This window comes from Eurosta solidaginis, chromosome 4, assembly GCF_040869045.1.
Source record: "Eurosta solidaginis isolate ZX-2024a chromosome 4, ASM4086904v1, whole genome shotgun sequence".
NCBI classification, from domain to species: Eukaryota; Metazoa; Arthropoda; class Insecta; order Diptera; family Tephritidae; genus Eurosta; species Eurosta solidaginis.
In genome coordinates this window covers 94,983,227-95,000,973 of record NC_090322.1, presented here as the reverse complement: position 1 = coordinate 95,000,973, position 17,747 = coordinate 94,983,227, and the positions used below count along the sequence as shown (strand labels likewise).

At 43.0% G+C, this 17,747-nt stretch overlaps 1 protein-coding gene and 2 pseudogenes across 2 annotated transcripts in view; all 3 read left to right on the top strand.

Annotated features, from left to right (window-relative positions):
* Spg7 (Paraplegin) overlaps nucleotides 1–17,747 on the top strand; it is a 590,769-nt gene that overhangs the window by 453,468 nt on the left and 119,554 nt on the right. The gene's annotated exons all lie outside the window — the stretch shown is intronic.
* Nucleotides 7,331–8,970, top strand: LOC137247672 (venom serine carboxypeptidase-like; annotated as a pseudogene).
* Nucleotides 9,301–10,478, top strand: LOC137248069 (uroporphyrinogen decarboxylase-like; annotated as a pseudogene).

The window sequence follows — 17,747 nt, the reverse complement described above, 5'->3', positions numbered from 1 at the left end:
GTGGAAGATATGGCATATGTTCAATCAAGGAGATGCAGAAATTAGTGCACTCGTGGTGATTTCTTTTAGGGGAGCCAAAAATCCCCTTAGGAAATCTTCAAGACAATCTAGGAAATATTACTCATTTAATTCACTTCACTCTAAATGCACACTTTTCTTTAAATTAAGGGTTAGAAAACGGAAAAACTTACCAATTGAAAAAATGTGATGAACTTGATAGGCTTAAATATTGCCGAACCGAACCGATTAAAATTATTAATCACACTCCTTTCTAATAGATATTTTCCTTTTTTCACTATTTTGAAAAACAATCAGCATTTACTTTTCATTTATGAGACCATTCAAAGAAAAATTTACGACTGAAGATTTGTGAAGAAGTATTCTGCCGGTCCCGTAGGAAAAGAACGAGCATGGGCGAAAGAGCGGAAATAGTTAAAGGCTTAGCAAACAGCTGGAGAATGTATCGGTACTAAATATCGTAAATCATATGTTCAAAAAATGAACTTTACAATATTTTTAAGCTGTGTTAAAAAGCACTAAATTCGCTAGGGGCTTTATTTGTGGTATTCATTCAACCATATGAATTTCTTGGGGAGTTATTGCAAAGCAAAAAATAGCAAGATGTTTGCAGTTTTAAATAACTAAGTATTTTTTCAAATGAGCGTAGGCATAACCATGGGTTCATGATTCTGGGGGTATCATAAAAATAAAGTAAATTTTTTTTAAAGAAAAAGTCTCAATAAGAAGAAGAAATTGATATATAATATGTATAAGAGCAGGGAGATTTGAAATGGACCTCTTGCAGCCCTGTACCCACGGTACACACCTTTTAGGACATGGGGGAAGGGTAGAGCCTTCTAGGTCTTGCAGTAACGTGACATAGTTGACCGTATCAAAAGCTTTTGATAAGTCTAGCTCAGCGAGTACTGTTCTATGGTGGGGGTTTTGATTTAAACCGCAATTTATCTGGGTGCTAATGGCATTTAGCGCGGTGGTGGTGCTATGGAGTTTTCTGAAGCCATGCTGATGACAGGCTAGCTGCAAATTTGCTTTGAAGAAGGGGAGCAAAATAGCTTCAAGCGTCTTGGCTACTGGCGATAGGAGAGATATCGGGCGATATGACTCTCCTATGTTAGCTGGTTTCCCAGGCTTTAGTAGCGGGACCACCTTGGCCATTTTCCATTTTTCGGGAATGACGAAGGTGGAAAGAGACAGGTTGAAGACATGCGCTAAATATTTGAAACCCCTTTCCCTAGGCTTTTAAGCATCGGCATGGCTATGCCGTCTGGGCCCACTGCTTTGGATGGTTTAGCATGACCGATGGCATCCTCAACCTCTTTGACGGTGATGGTAATTGGACACGCGCTGAATTTATGTTTATGTGCGTGTCTGCAGGCCCTCCGTCTATCTTTGTCGACCGTAGAATTCATTATATATTGTCGGCAGAAAGCGCTCGCGCATTTTTTCGCATCCGACAGCACTTTACCGCCAAGGCGATGGAAATTTTGTCATTGTGCTTAGACGGATTCGATAGGGACTTTACGGTGGACCAAAGCTTACCTACACCGGCAGAGAGGTTACAACCGCTTAGGTGCTCCTCCCATTTCGCCCGCTTGTGTTCATCCACAAGCAATCTGATGCGTTGGTTTATATCGCTTATTTGAGGGTTGCCGGGATCGAGCTGTGATAAGGTCACGTTCTCTCGCTAAATTTGCGGCCTCCGCCGAAAAGTCAGGCCGAATTTCTGGAATTCTACCGGCGGCAATGAAGCGAGCCGAGGCGGATTCAATGACCTTGCGGAAAGCACGCACCCCTTGGCGGGCATCAGTCGGGAAAGGGAGGGCAGCAAAGCGGTCGTCTGTAAAGGATTTGTATTCATCCCACTTTCCTTTTTTAAAGTTTATGAAAGTGCGTTTTTCTGTGACGATGAAGTCGGCGGTACGCTCGAGCGAAATAAGTATAGGCAGATGGTCGGATGCCAATGTTATGATGAGCCAACACCGCCCAGGGGCTTAAGGAATCATCCCCGTTAGCATTATGAGGAAATATGGCACCTGAGAACTCAGCCGTATGAAGCAAAAAAACGCAAGCAGGTCCTCAGTGAACTCCACAAACAGGCATCGGACCTTTATGCTAGGAATTGGCCGGTGAATCCAGTACTCAAAGAACAGTACCCAAAACTTGCGGAAGAGGAACGCACACTCCCCAGGGAAACGCGAGTCGCTCTAGCTCAACTTCGATCTGGATGCTCTAACAGGTTAAACTCTTACCTATCGAGAATCAATCCCGACATATAAATTGTTTGCCCTTCTTGCAATGTGGCCCCACATGACACCAACGCTTCCCAAGGCAGTCGGTTCTATGTTTCCCGACCAAGGACTGTCATTTCAGTGTGACCCCATCTAATTTGTTTCGTCCCTCCCACAAATTGTCATCCTCTCAGCAGCTCCTTGCAGCAGGACTGCTCCATATTCTCTTACTCCGGGAAGGCATCGAATCCAATCCGGGTCCGACTCCTGACCCCGGTCCTGAGAAATGGTATTGCTGCATCTGCCGGAAAAGAATCTTTTTAGGATGGTCATCCTCTGTTCAGTGTGTCTCGTGCAAGGGATGGTTGCATCGGACAGCCAGCCTTCCAGCAGCCCCGCTGCTCAGCAAGCCACAACAAGTACCCGCTGCTGCTCGCGCTCCACGGCTCCAACAACTCTAAACAGCTGATACCACTCATAACTACTACCTTCGTAGTAGAGTTGGTAGCAATGCAGAGCATCAGCCCCTGCCCCCGTCTCCCCCCCCCCCTCTTTTCCGGCAGCAATCGTGCAGGTCAGGGAAACAGACTCTTAGTCCCTACCTCCGTTTGCACCGTCTGCCAGCACAGAATATATAGGTTTGCGACATCCGCCCAATGCAGCTCCTGCCTGGGGTGGTGCCACTTTCCTAGATGTTCTGGTCTCCGCGACGGCAACCCCCTGACGGGTTTCATCGCGCCATTTTGCCAGGTCGCAAACCCAAATCATCCGGGTACCCCAATGCTTGCCCAAGGACGCCCAGTCCCAGGGCCACAACAGCAATTGCGTCCTGGCCTTCCACAACCCAGGCGTAGTCATCCGTCACTTACCCCCAGAGTGGCGACGTCGCCCCTTATGCACTTCAGAATTCTGCAGTTAAACTGTAATGGACTAACTGGGAAGATTACGGAGATAGTCGATTTCATGAAGCGGCACAACATCCGCATTGCTGCGATTCAAGAGACTAAACTCACAGCAAGATCTGCATTGCAGACCTGCTCTGGGTATAATGTCCACAGGAAAGACCGCGAGAGCGGAAATGGAGGCGGTCTCGCGTTTATCATACACCACTCTGTGCAATATTATATATTTGATCCTGACATCGACCGCAGGGACAATGTCTTAGAACGTCAAGGCCTATCTGTCCGGTCAGGCGATGCAAACCTAGAAATCATCAACATCTACATCCCTCCTGCCACCTGTTGCCCCAGTGGATACCGCCCTAATATCAGGGCCTTACTCACTGGCAACAATCGCACAATCTTAGGCGATTTCAATGCCCATCATGATCTATGGCATTCAAACTTGCGGGCGGACAGTAGGGGTGAGATGTTGGCGGATCAAATAGAAGAAACGACGTGCTGCACAATAAACGGAGACGCCCCCACGCGTATGGTAGGAAGCTGTCACAGCTCGCCAGATATCTCAATCGTGAGCGCAGAACTCGTAAACTGCGTCAACTGGCAGCCGATGGTAACATTGGCATCCGACCACCTGCCCATACTTATTTCGCTTGAGCGTACCGCCGACTTCATCGTCACTGAAAAACGCATTTTCATAAACTTCAAAAAAGGAAAGTGGGAAGAATATAAATCCTTTACAGACAACCGCTTTTCTGCCCTCCCTATCCCGACTGATGCCCGCCAAGGGGAGCGTGCCTTCCGTAAGGTCATTAAATCCGCCTCGGCACGTTTCATTCCCCCCGGGAGAATTCCCGAAATCCGGCCCCACTTCCCGGCGGAGGCCGCAAACTTAGCGAGAGAACGTGAGCTTTAAAACAGCTTGATCCAGGCGACACCCAAATAAGGGATATAAACCAACGCATCAGATTGCTTGTGGATGAGCACAAGCGGGCGAAATGGGAGGATCATCTAAGAGGTTGTAACCTCTCTACCGGTGTGGGTAAACTTTGGTCCACCGTAAAGTCCGTATCGAATCCGACTAAGCACAAAGACAAAGTTTCCATCGCCTTTGGCGACAAAGTGCTGTCGGACGCGAAAAAATGCGCGAGCGCTTTCTGCCAACAATATATAATGCATCCTACAGTCGACAAAGATAGACGGTGAGCCAATAGACACGCACATAAACACAAATTCAGCGCGTCACCAATCACCATCACCGCTAAAGAGGTTGAGGACGCCATTGGTCGTGCTAAACCATCCAAAGCAGTGGGCCCAGACGGCATAGCCATGCCGATGCTTAAAAGCGTAGGGAAAGAGGGTTTCAAATATTTAGCGTGAACAAATGCGTGGTGGCAACGGCGCGCACCCACGTGTTTGTTAAATAATAGTTAAGGCGAAAAAAGGGGAAGAAAATAAAAACACCAAAAAGGTTTCGTATTAATAAAAAAAGGAATTCACAGTGTTTTCTTTATTCAATGTATGTAAATACAACAAGTGTTAAGGAAGATTTTAACAGATGTTGTGAAAATGAAAATATTAAATATATTTTCAGAAATTATTACATATATTTTATAAAATTGACAACTTACGTGAACGGGCGATTACGTGTACCTTTGCTGGCTGCTGGATTCAAAGAGGACAAGACTCTTTTCCACATGAGCCGATGAACCCACGATACAGCTCCTTCGTTGGGTTTCCCGGCAACAAAGTTGCTGTACCGCGGGCTCACAGCGGTAAACATCTAAGATACATACGTACCACCACTCACACATGCCTGTGTGTATAGTGATCACAAGAATATGCGGGTGGTAGTAACGCAGAAAAATAAACAAAGAGAGTTATGTTACGAGGGGGGGAGGAGATATATTTAGGCCTGTGGCCTAAACATACCGGCCCCTTGCCGTAAGCAACAAAGAAAAAAAATGAAAAGGAAAAAAAGGAATGACACGTGATCGCACGTCCAGTAAGGCGTTATGTCGATGTGCAGATGCGGACTGCAAGCACTGCACGTCGCACGATGGACTTCGTGTCTCGTTGTCCTGTGAAGAAAAAGAAAAGATGTTATTAAATACACGTACGTGGTTTTAAATTCCGTGCTGTAATTACTTAGTTCTTATGAAACGCTCCTATTTTTGGCAGGCTCCTGAGACTACCAGCCCGAATACGGTCGGTTGGGTCAGGAGACCGCCAACTGTTGTTGCTGGCGTTCCGCTCACCATCACCACGGCGTATAGATCAGCGCCGAGTGTAAGGCGAACTGGCGATGAGCGGTAGAACTGCGGATCTGCAAGCCGCATAAATTCAAATGGAACGGCAACCTTTGCATCCACATTGGATGGCGGACTCAACCGATAGTGGCCGTTGACCACGGTGGCCGTTGACCACGGTGGCTTGGGTAGTGACACTAGTCGTTGACCCGAACTTGCCGCGCAGAATAAGGGTACATTGCCCTGGTCCTTGGCGCTCTAATTGCAAATCGCGTACCAGCTCTGCATCGACGATGGTGCTGGCGGCGCAGGGATCAATGATCGCACGTACCAAGTGTAGGTGCCCACGCGATTCGACGCGTACGATGGCCGTCGGCGTAATTGGCACGAAAGACCGCATGATGGGCGCTGGAGTGGCTGGGAGCAGCCGGCCGGTTCGGAAGCCTTCCGGTGTACCACGCGATAGTGCTTGCATATTTTGGGCGTCAGAATGGTATGGCGTCGATTTATCTCGCCGCTGCTGTCTGCCGCGTTTGGACGTCTTGGTCGGGCCTCCTTGGAGTCCAATGTCGCGGTGCCGCCAGTTGTCTCGTTCGTTTCGACGTTTGTTTGCTTTCGCCGCGCTTCTTTCATGCTGTAACAGCGGCCGGAAACTGCGCATCCCATGGTTGACCGTTGACGGTCTTGTTGTCTCCGTTTTACTTCTTTCTTCCTCCGCCTTTGCTCTCTCCTCCATTTCTTCCTCCTCCACCTGCTGAGCCCAGGATTTAGCCGGTCCCGACAGGTTGATTGACAACGCGTCGTCGGACGTGTTGTCGTCGCCATTTGTGGCTGTCTCGTCGCATACCGACCGACGCTCATCTAAATGAAGCGTGGTGTGGTGCTTCTCTTGGCACCTCTTGCAGCGATACTTGCTGCTACACTTGTTTACCCGGTGGAAGGGTGACAGACAGTTCGGACAGTACTTATATAGAAGCACTGCCCGCAACCTCTCTTCTGGAGATTTTTTCCGATATTCGGGACAGATTCGGAGACTATGGTCCCTGCCGCAGAGCTGACAGGCGACGTCGAAACGCGTTGCGCCTCCCTCTGACTTGGCCAGTAAAGTTTGGTAGCGGGTCATGATCTGAAAGAATATTGATATCATTGATCATGCCCAAATTGAGGTTGGCGGAATGTTGTTTGGGTGGCGTAACCAAAAAAAATTATCTCTAATATATTATCCAAAAAAAAAAAACATTTTATTGAAATAAAATTTAATTTAAATAAAATTAAAGACCATAAGTAAATACCTATGCGCGCAGGGAAATGAAGAAAAACGGCTTTAGCACGCATTAGTCATTCCACGTCATTTGACTAGTCATTTTACGGTCATAGGTTATATTCCTAGTCACATTTGCATGGGCGTGATTAGGTTTTGTGACCAATTTTTTTGTAGGGATTTTATAATTTATTTTATGTCGGTAGATGTCGCCGAAGTAGTCCTAACAATTTATTCTTGATTTGTGGTGAACTTTGTTTTCACCACAAGTGGCCTGCCACCACACGGAACGGTTCGAAACCTGGCTGAAAAGGTATTACAGAGTTGCACTTCCACCACCCAACATTATTTTTTGACGTGTATTGTCGATAATGTTGAGATTCGTGGAATTAGGTATTTCAAATCTCGACCACATGAATGATTGATCGAGATATGTAATACGCGACATGTGCGGCGTGTTGTGCGCGATATTTAGTGCGGCATGTAGTGCGTGACGTGTAGTGCGCATGTAGTGCATGACGTGTAGTGCGCGAGATGCTTGCGCATGAGGCCTAACGTTTGTATTGCAATAATCATTGACAGTCAGACAGTAAATGTAGATATTTTGACATCTGCTACGCTTTTCCATTTCCTGAATGGAAAAAAGGAAAAAAGATGTAATTGATTTACGACATGCGGTGAGTATAGTTACTGTTCGTATAGTAAAATTTGCTAATTCTAACCTTATTTCTTTATTTTCATTGATCAATTTTTCTTTGCATTTTCAGGTTAGAATATTACAATGAACAGTCATATAAATTAATGACCCCAAAAGGACAGTTCATCTCTGTACTGGCACTGATGAACATGGTACAAAAATCCAACAAGCAGGATCTCAAAACGTGCCCGTTGCACAATATTGCGAGTATATATCTGCGCTATATCGTCATGTATTCGCCGAAGCGAGGATAGCAAACACATATTTTATCCGTACTAACGAAGAACGCCACAAGACGGCTGTAGCGCATTTTTGGCACACTTTAAAATCGCGCGGCCACATTTACTCTGCTGCATACAGTGGTTGGTATTGTGTTTCAGATGAAGCTTTCTTAACAGAATCACAGCTACGTTTGGACACACACACGGGCGCAGGTTTATTGCTTGATTCTGGTCATCCGGTTGAGGCAGCTAAACTTTACACAATAGAGGGCTTGAGGTATTTCCTGTTGCGTGAGGGTGTGGCGCATAGCGATGGAAGTAAGTTTAAATAAAACATTAGGGCACAACAATACGCACATATTTATATATATGTAGGTAAGCACTTTGTGTGCAACAAGAATTCTCCGCAAAGTGCTTAAAGTTAAAATAGCACTACTTAAACCATTTATGTAAGAAATTAGGGTAATAGTCCAGTTGATACTGGTTTCAGTTTTACTGGTAGTGACGATGGTTATGCGGGTAATGAAAAAGATGTTGGACGGAATTTACATGAAGCTGTTATGCAATTATACGAATCATTTGAATGGCGTAATTCCAGTGGATTTTGGATTACGGGTAAATCGTATGCTGGTAAATATGTACTAGCGTTAGCATATCACATACATTTGGTGCAAAATGCAATAGACGCGTGTTTATATACCACAGAAGGGCTTAGCCATTGGTAATGGACTTTCAGATCTATTACATCAACCAAATTATAGTGATTATTTATACCAATTGGAATTGATAGATGATCGTGGTTTGTAACAGTTCCATGAACAAGAAGAAAAGGGTAAAAATGCATAGAACAGCATGACATGGAATGCGCTTTCGAAATTTTGATAGTCTTATCAATGATATTATTGTGAATGGTTCACTTTTTCTTAATCTAACCGGTTTTAATTTTTACTATAATTATTTGAAAATACAACGCGTCGTGCCATGCATGTTGGTAATATGACTTTTCATGATTTGGGTAAAGAAAATAAAGTTGAAGGTTTTCTCAGTCATCCACAACATTAAATATCAAAGCGTACTGTAGGTCGAACGCCCTCTTTTTTGTAGTTTCAAAAATTGTAAGTCTTTCGCTTTTGTAAGCGTAGTGTGTTGAAAAACTACGAACGAAAATAAGCTGTTCTTGTTTTTTTGTAATAAAAGTTGAAAAGTAATCTTGATTTGTTTGAAATTCGCTGACGCTGATAAATACAGGGTGGAAAAACGTGTGGTTTGAACTGTGGAAGATGAAATTGCTGGGTATGCAAAATATGCTGGCCATTTAATTGAGATTTGGGGATCAACCAAAATGGTTATACTGGATGATCCATCATTTGACTCACAATAAAACGATATCATAGAGTTTATATTAAACCAATAGATCGCTGACGAGTAATAAGTATGCGAATAACAATAGTTACTTATTTTTTATTTTTTTTTATTTTTTTTGTTTGTATTACAATAACAAACCCTACTTGATACTGAGTCTGATTAGACCAAAGAGTTAAAAGTGTTATCAAAACAAAGATTTATTAAAGTTTCATGCTTAGCATCGGCTTAGAGCTGGCAGCACTCCTTAGTTCTGCTAATATTCGTGACAATAAGTTTATTTTTTAATGCAGAATTTTTGGTTTTTTTTTTCGTGCCGGTCGCAGCTCTACATTTCACAAGTTATAAATTAAACCAAAACAAAACAAAGGCAACACTTTACGGTGTAATTCGCAACAGAAAGCATAGTCCAGTTAATAAACAATACAAAATGAAAGATACAAAGAACTTTCCACCGCTTAAAAATGATAATCTCTTGAGAGCAGCGTGTGGCGAGCCCGTTGACAGGGTGCCCGTTTGGGTAATGCGTCAGGCTGGACGCTATTTCAAGAGGTACGTAAGCTTCATGATTTCTTTACTATTTGTCGTACACCCGTACTGGCATGTGAAGTGACAATGCAGCCGCTGAGACGTTTCGACTTGGATGCATCTATCATATTTTCAGACATTCTAGTAATACCGCAAGCACTTGGTGTGACAGTGGAAATGCATGCGGGTGTGGGTCCCGTTTTCCCAGAACCATTGCAAACACCTGCTGATTTAGCAAAGCTCACACCTGAGGGAGCGGTGGGGCGCTTGACATATGTTGGCGATGCTATTACAATGATGCGCCACAAGCTAGAAGGACGTGTGCCACTTATTGGTTTCACGGGTGCACCGTGGACACTAATGGGTTACATGATTGAAGGGGGCGGCAGTAAAACGATGTCTAAATCAAAAGCTTGGCTTACCGATTTTCCAGTAGATTCAAAAAGGCTATTAAGCATGGTGACTGACGCCATTGTTGATTATTTGGGAATGCCGACAAAGGCCGGTGCACAATTGCTGCAAATTTTCGAATCTTCAGCAGAGCATTTAAGCAAAGAAGATTTTCTGAAATGGGCAGTACCCTACATAAAGAAATTCGTGATAAGTTGGTCGAACGTTTGCAGCAACAATCAATACCTTTAGTGCCTTTGACACTCTTTGCTAAAGGTGCTGACCACTCATTGAAAGACCAAGCAACTTTGGATTATGACATTATAGGCTTAGATTGGACTGTGGATCCAGTAGAGGCACGGAAGCAAGTTGGTCCAAATATTGCTTTGCAAGGCAATTTACATCCGCAGGATATGTATAAAACACCAGAAGAAATTCGTGCAAGCAACGTTATATTGCAAATCTAGGGCACGGTATTACGCCACAAACGCCAATTGTAAGCATGGAAGGTTTTGTGGATGCTGTGCATAAAGCACTTTAAAAATGCCAAACTGATAATGCGAATATAAAGATGTAGCATTGTTTTCATTTGACTTCTATAGTGGCTTATTGTTTTGTAGTAAGTAAAATAGAATAAATGATTTGGTTGTTAGGTTTTCAGGAAATTGTTTAAAGCTGTTGGGAAAAAATGGTTTGTGCTTGAGATTTTCCATGTGAGAATTCATTCATTAACCATATTTTTTATGTCGCTGTTAGCACATTACTCAGTGGTGACAAAAGGGTGGAAATTCGTTGGGGTTTACTTTGGTGGAAAGGTTTTATTGTTTTGGGGAACTAATATCTGTTGGATCGCACCGATGAAATACGCTGCTATCATTAAGCATGTTTCGAAATCAGCTGATGTCCTTTCTTTGATGGCGTTGTTAGCCCTTATTGCTTTAAATGGATGAAAACAATCATTTAAAGCAATTTTTAATTTATTATTTATTTAATAACGTGGAAAAAGTTTAAAGAGCGTGACATCAGCTGTGAGATGAATACCCACGGTGTGATGGGAGAGGTACGGGGATATTCTGGTGACGATACGACCAAAATTCTGGGGTCAATGCCTACATTCAATTATCTTCTGAACAATTGCGTGGTGGCAACGGCGCACTAACGCAATTGTTGGAAGAAGCATTCTGTGGCAGATAGTAAATCTGCGTTAGGGTTTTGTTGGCCTCGTTCAGGGGAACGAGAGCAGGGTTACCGGGGTGTTGGCCTCGTTCGGGGTGAACGAAAGCTGGGTTATTTGGGATGGAGGAATGTGGACTATTAAAGTTCATTTTCGTTGTCGTTGGGCGGAAGTAGTACCAGTTTCGCGATTGGTCTGCTAATTTGTCCCTTAATTGTATTGACGTCAACAACACGTACACGGTTATCGGAACCTGGATGTGTGTTGACGACTCTCCCCATTCTCCACTCGTTTGGTTGTAGGTTGTCCTCTTTTATGACGACTAGGTCCCCGGGTTTTAAGTTGGATTGTGGATGTTTCCATTTATACCTTTTCTGGATCTCGGTGAGATATTCCGATTTCCATCTTTTGCAAAAGGTTTGATGAAGGGCTTTCATCTTTTGCCATCGGTTTACAATGGAGGCAGGGTTTTCACTACAGTCGAGTTCAGGTGGAGCTAAAAGATGCCCACCTACGAGAAAATGGCCTGGAGTAAGCGGCTCCAGGTCGGAAGGGTCGTTGGATGAGGGACTTAGAGGTCTCGAGTTGAGGCAGGCCTCAATTCGACATAAGAGGGTTGTAAACTCTTCGAGAGTATATTTATGATCGGACGCGATCTTTTTAAAGTGGGTCTTAAAACTTTTTACCCCCGCTTCCCACAAACCTCCCATGTGAGGAGCGCTTGGCGGTATAAAATGCCATTCTATAATGTGATGGCTATATTTAGTCAACGTTCCGTCCCTTGCTTCACGCAGAAATGCTTTAAACTCGGATCGTAAAGATCGAGAAGCTCCGACAAAGTTAGTACCATTGTCGGAGTAAACGTTTTTCGGACAGCCTCGTCTGGATACGAATCTGGCGAAGGCAGTCAGGAAGGACCCGGTACTAAGATCGTTTGTCGCTTCTAGATGGATGGCTTTCGTCGAAAAGCAGACAAACAGGCAAACGTATCCTTTTGAAATTCGACATCCCCTCCCTCGGTAGGATTTTATATCGAATGGTCCCGCGAAATCTACCCCAGTGTTAGTGAAGGCCCTAGTAAAGGTGGTGCGCTCTTTCGGAAGGATCCCCATAAGTTGCATTTGTGTCCGCTTCCTGTAAATAGTGCAGACTTTACAGTTGTGGATAACCGACCTTATCATGACTTTAACGCGTGGGATCCAGTACTGAGTGCGGATATGACGTAGCATCAGCTGGTTCCCTCCATGCAGGGTGGTCTCATGAGAGGATTGGACTATAAGTCTGGATAACCTGCAAGTATAAGGAAGAATAATGGGATGACTTTCATTATGGGACATGTCTTTCGATGCCCCAGTCCGCCCCCCAGTTCGAATGATGCCTTCTTCATCTATATATGGGTTCAGGGGTAAAATCTCACTCTTCCCATTTATTCGATTTCCTGACTTCAAATTTGCGTACTCTTCTTGATAATGTTGCCTTTGGCATACTGTTATCAATCTTCATGTTGCTTTTTCTATTTCGTCAGAGGCTATCGAATGAGAATCCCTTTTAAAGGAGGCTTTAGTTGTTGGGTGCGTATTCTGAAAAAACCGAAGAATATAGGATATAACCCGCAAAGCCCTTGGTAAATCGGAAAACCTATCCAGAATATCAAAGTGATTTTTGACCAAAGTTGTATGAACTTTCACCCTGTTTTCCTCCATATTCGTATTGTAATCTTCCTCTTGTGTTGGCCAATTTTCGTTGTCTTCTTGTAACCAAGAAGGTCCCTGCCACCACAAAGAATTGTTGATTAGGTCCGAAGCGTATAGGCCTCTGCTCGCCAAATCTGCAGGATTTGACGCGGAGTCTACGTGCCGCCATACTTTGTCTCCTACTTTATCGATGATTTTAGTTATTCGATGTGCCACGAACGTTGACCACGAACATGGTGGTTTTCGGATCCATGCCAGTACTATAGTCGAATCTGTCCAAAGGGTTACTTTAATTTTTGAAAGTTGCATATTTTCTATGGCCGAATTTATAATTTCTGCAAGTAGGACTGCGCCGCAGAGTTCCAGTCGTGGCAATGATATGGTTCTGACCGGGGCTACTCTCGTTTTGGCCATCAACAGGTTGGTGAAGAATTGATCCTTTGTTTGTACCCTCAGGAAAACAGTGGCGGCATATGCTTTTTCCGAGGCATCGCTGAATCCATGTATTTCGACATTGTCCTTCAATGTGTAGTGAACCCACCGCGGTATGCGTATATCGTTGATCTTTTCGTAGTCAGTCATGAATAATTGCCACCGATGTAGAGTAGTTTCAGACACATCTTCATCCCAGCCTGTCCCTTCCAACCAAATATTTTGCATTATTATTTTGGCTACAATTACGACTGGTGCCAGCCAACCAAGAGGGTCGAAAAGTTTTGCGATCGCAGAAAGTATTGACCTTTTTGTTACGGCATGGTTATTGTCAAAGGGTTTCGCTGTGAAGTAGAAGTAGTCGAAATGGGCGTTCCACCTGATACCGAGTGCTTTTACCATGCTGGTGTCTTCAAACTCAAGAAAATCCTCGCTTAATAGGTGTTGCTTCGGTATACCCTGTAGAATTTTCTTGCAGTTGGACGTCCATTTTCGCAATGGGAAACCTGCCGATTGCAATGCCGATGATATTTCGTCCCTTGCCTTGATTGCAATTTCGATGTTGTGTCCACCGGCGAGTACGTCAGCAACGTACATGCAATTTCGCAGGATATCTGCTGCCATTGGATGCGATGTCTCCACGTCATCAGCTAGTTGGTGCAGCGTTCGAATCGCAAGATACGGAGCACAATTAACCCCAAAGGTTACCGTTTTCAATTCATAAATGTTAATTTGGTTTTTGGGGCATTTGCGAAATATGATTCGCTGATATTTTGTTTGGTCTTCATTGACCCATATTTGGCGTACATTTTCTCTATGTCGCTGTTAAATACGTATTTGAACAGCCGCCAACGTAGTATAAGAATTGTCAGGTCGGATTGAAGAATCGGACCTGGATATAAGGCATCATTTAGACTTTTGCCATTAGTGGTAGGACAAGATGCATTAAATACGACTCTGACTTTTGTCGTTGTACTTCCCTCCTTTATAACAGCATGGTGAGGTAGGAAGTAACAGTCATTTGAGTCTGGCGAAATATTGCCTATTTGTTTCATGTGCCCTAAAGTTTCATATTCGGATACAACTCTATTGTATTCCGTTTGAAGGACTGGGTTTTTCGCAAGTCGTGTCTCGTTGCGATAGAATTGAGAGCACGCACTTCTTAATGAGGGGACTAAGTTAAACTCTTTCCTAAAGGGTAAGGAGACTACGTATTTGCCATCGTTGTTCCGAACTGTTGTGGATTTGTATAGCTCCTCGCAGTAAGTGTCATCGTTATTGATGCTCCTTTTCTTTGGAATTTCCTCTATCTCCCAAAAAGCCGCCAATTGTTTATCTAAAGTGACCTCATTGAAATATGAAACTAGGGTCTTATTTGTATCAACCGCATCTGTCCGGCCTGTCAAAATCCAGCCGAACACCGTTTCCTGTGCTATTAATGTGTTTAGCACGTCCTTCCTGATACCGCCTAGCATAATTTGGGGGTATATGTCTCCGCCCAGAATTAAGTCGACTGGCTCATTGACAAAGAATCTTTTGTCAGCCAGTACTAAGTCAGGGAATGCTTGCCTAGTCATTGCGTTTATTTGGCAAGTTGGAAGATTCCCTGTTAATTGTGGTAAAACCAGCATGATCGTATTGATCTCGATTAATGGGTCTGTTGGTGACCGCAATTGTATGTTGCACGCTTCTTTTACTTGTGCAGACATTGTATTACTGATGCCCGAAACTTGGGCATGCAGGCGTTTGGATGGCAGATTAATTCTGCGCTTTAGTTTCTCGGTAATGAATGAACATTCAGATCCCGAGTCTATTAGGGCTCTCGCCCAATAGTCAACACCATTAAAACGAATATTGACCTGAGCTGTCCCTAGTAATACCCCTTTATTTGTGTTTGCGAAACATGAGTTCACATTATTAATCGGAGCGTTTTCTCTTTCAGCATTGCGTCGTATTTGAGCTTCCCGTGAGGTAGATGCTCCGATAGTGTCAGGAGTATTTGTTGGTTTTGGCTGATTCGAAATATGAAGCAGCGTATGATGTCTTAAATGACATGTGGCACAGTTCATTTGACTGGTGCACTTTGTCACCGAATGGCCAGCAGAAAGGCAGTTTATACACCCACGGCTGCTCTTAATTTGTTCAAACCGTTTATTGGGTGTTAAACGTAAGAACTTTTCACACTTTGAAATTCGATGTGCAGGACTTTTGCACATCTTACACGTAGGTTTGGCTACTGTTGCACTTGCCTGGTAGGACCATAATCGTTTCGACGATGTATCTGCCGAGGAACGAGAAGCATGTGGCTTAGAGGGTTTTGAAACCGTATCCCGTATCCCGTATAAGAATTTATCCATATCTGCCCATTTTGAAATTTCTGTTTTATTTTCTATGGTTTGTTCCCATAGAGCCAGTGTGGTTTCTGGCAGTTTTGTAGAACACAAATACGTTAGAATTGCATCCCAGTTTGATATGTCAATCTTGTGACATTGAAGCGCTGAGATACAATTGTTTATTTCACGTTGCAGTTTTTTAATGGAGCTACCGCATTCGCTCTCAACTGCTTTTAAACTAAAAAGAATTTTTAATTGGGCATTGACCAAGATACATTTGTTTTCGTATCGGTCACATAAATTTTTCCACGCTGTATCGAAACCGTCTGTTGTTAAGGAACACCGTTCCACTATCTCTTTGGCCTCCCCTTGAGTTTTTTGCCTTAAATAGTATAGTTTTTGCACTGCATGGAGTTTACTATTATTAATATATATGGCAGTGAACATGTCCCTAAAAGACGGCCATGAAATATAGTCACCTTTGAAAATATCCGTATCACATGCTGGCAGGCGCACATGATATTCCATATTATCTGAGACATCTACTTTCTTATCTTTCTTTTCAAAATTTTCCAAAAGCTCAGCTATTGCCGCCTGACACTTTAGGAAGCTGAAATAGCACATTTTATGCTTCTTCTTGATAGCCGATAAGTCCTTTGAATCAAGCTCTGATGAACCTAAGAGCTTTTCGTATGTCACCTTCGTAGCTTCCCACAGAGTTTTTAACTCATCCCTTTGGTATATTAGGGAGTGTTTACTGTGTTGTGAAGGTGACATGTCGTTGAAGTCATTTTCATACTCCGTCACTGCATCTGCTTGGCGTGTATAGGTCTCCATTGTGGATAAAAATAAAAACCCAAAAGTTTATACAGAAATTGCCTTTGCAGAGAGTAGTGAGTGAAAATGTCGCCAAAGGACAGAACTTGGAAGTGATAATGTGACAAGTGAAAGGATTTGGTGTATGCGTATGTATGCACAAATTTATCAATTGATTGTGTAAGCCGATAAGTTATGGCTAACGTGAAAAGGACTGTACAGAGGCTTATGTGCCAAGTGGGATAAGTACAATTTCGTGGTGGCAACGGCGCGCACCCACGTAAATGTTAAGGAATGTGCTAATGCAGATTTGCTACTGAATTGTCTAAGCCAATAAGTAATGGCTAGTGCAAAAATGGTGTTAGTGGAAAAAGAAAAAATATATGTACGCTTGTTATGGACTTTTTGGCAATTTAACCAAGGAATGTGAACTTTTATATAACCAAAGTAGATCAGTCAAAACTGATTTGTATATTGCCGCAAGTGAGAATAATAATTCTTCAGTTTTTTAAATAATTGTGCCAGGAATAAGGCTATTGGCCACCCAAACAACAACAACAATATGTGTGTATTACACTAAGTGCACTTTGTGCTATAGCAACAAACTAAATTGCGATCGTATTGCCCTTTTAAATAAGCGCAAGTGATTTTTATGTGGAAAATGTGTTTAATTGAGTGTGCGCGCAAATTAAATTAACAGGTTTCTGAATAAGTAACCTTAAAAAATGGAATTTTTGTGCTGTGGATTAAATGAATTTTTTCAGATAAATCCTGCAAAGGTGAAAATAGAAAAGTGGCACAAAGCGGTGTTTGAGGTTATGTTAACCTTTTAGAACAGTGTTGTGCTACCTTGAGCTGTGTCCGGAAAATCTTACCGCTGGTGGGGGTTTGTTCCGGATAGTCACAAAGCGTGTTGCACAAACTTTAAATAACTGCGTTAAGCGCCTTTTCCTATTTTTGCACAAAACAAGATTTCTTACTTCACGAACAAAAAATCACTTGCACTGTTTAATATAAAGAGTCACTTTGTAATTTGTAATTTGAAATTTTATTAAAAGTGAAATTAAAAGAAAGCCCTACCTAGCACGGAATATTTTTAAACCACGTACCTTTTATCAAAGTGTTGATCTGGAGTAATCGAATGTGATTAAAATATTGTTGTTGGATGTTTCCAAGGTACTACCAAAAGTGCACTGTTTAATATAAAGAGTCACTTTGTAATTTGTAATTTGAAATTTTATTAAAAGTGAAATTAAAAGAAAGCCCTACCTAGCACGGAATATTTTTAAACCACGTACCTTTTATCAAAGTGTTGATCTGGAGTAATCGAATGTGATTAAAATATTGTTGTTGGATGTTTACAAGGTACTACCAAAAGTGTATCAGTTGTTGTCTTCAATATAAATTCGCTGGTATCACCACGAAGGTTGTATCACCATGAA